Below are 984 nucleotides of genomic sequence, written 5' to 3'. Positions count from 1 at the left end.
GCCAAATCCCATCATGTCCCCACACCATGATGTCTTCTCACTTTCTCCTTCCCCTTTGCAAAGAGGTTTCTGGGGGTTGGAGGGGGGCGGTGGGTGCAGCCTTGGGGACACGGGGGGCCTGACACTGCTCTGCCCTAGGGAGCGGTGGAGGGCTGCAGCATGGGCTTCACCAAATTTTGTGCTGCTCTGTTGAACCACCCAGACAAGGAGCTGCAGGCAATCCCGCAGACCATGCTGGAGCAGGTACCACGCTCATTCTACCCCACGTTTCCCCTGTGTCCCGAGGAGCCCCAGGGCCACGGGCTGTGTTGCTCCACCCTAGGGTGAGCACCTGCCTGGCAGCTGGGACGCCACAGTTTGGGACTGGTACAGCCAGTGCCCTCCCCTGCAGAGCAGCTGCAGGCTCCACCCGGCAGGTTTCCAACCATATCTTGGGTGGGTTTTGTTCCTCAGGGCTTAGAAGCACTGAGCGGACCACGGAGCAGCTCGATCACACGCCGTGCCGCCGGCTTCCCCATGCTTTTCCTCTGCATTGTCAGTGGGGAGGCCCCGGCACAGGCATGGCCACTGCTGACCCGGTGCGTCCAGACGCTGCTCCTGGCCCCCCCCTGCCCTGCCGCAGGACTGGGACCAGACCCTCGACCTCCCGCAGGTGAGTGCAGCGGGCGCTGAGCTCCTGGCTGCTGTAGCCCATTTGGGGATAGGGTGACCTGCACAAGGTCCCCTAAAGGGAACCACGCCGGGTACCCCAGCACGAGGCTGCTCTAGCGCAGAGACCTCAGGGTGAGCAAAAAAACCGCAGCCCTGGCCACACTGCCCATCCCGGCAGCCCGAGAGCTGACGGCCCCTTGGCTCCCCTGTCTCTTCCCACCATCTTCCCTTTGCACGGAAGCGTGAGCCCCCTCCCCATGCAGTGCTGCTGAGCCCTGCGCGCTCTCCCCAGGTGTGTGCCTTCCATGTGCTGCAGACGCTGGTCCGCGGCGC

The sequence above is a fragment of the Pygoscelis adeliae genome, unplaced genomic scaffold, assembly GCF_000699105.1.
Source record: "Pygoscelis adeliae isolate BGI_AS28 unplaced genomic scaffold, ASM69910v1 Scaffold358, whole genome shotgun sequence".
Lineage (NCBI taxonomy): Eukaryota > Metazoa > Chordata > Aves > Sphenisciformes > Spheniscidae > Pygoscelis > Pygoscelis adeliae.
The sequence above is the reverse complement of the archived record's forward strand: the minus strand, read 5'-3'. Positions refer to the sequence as shown.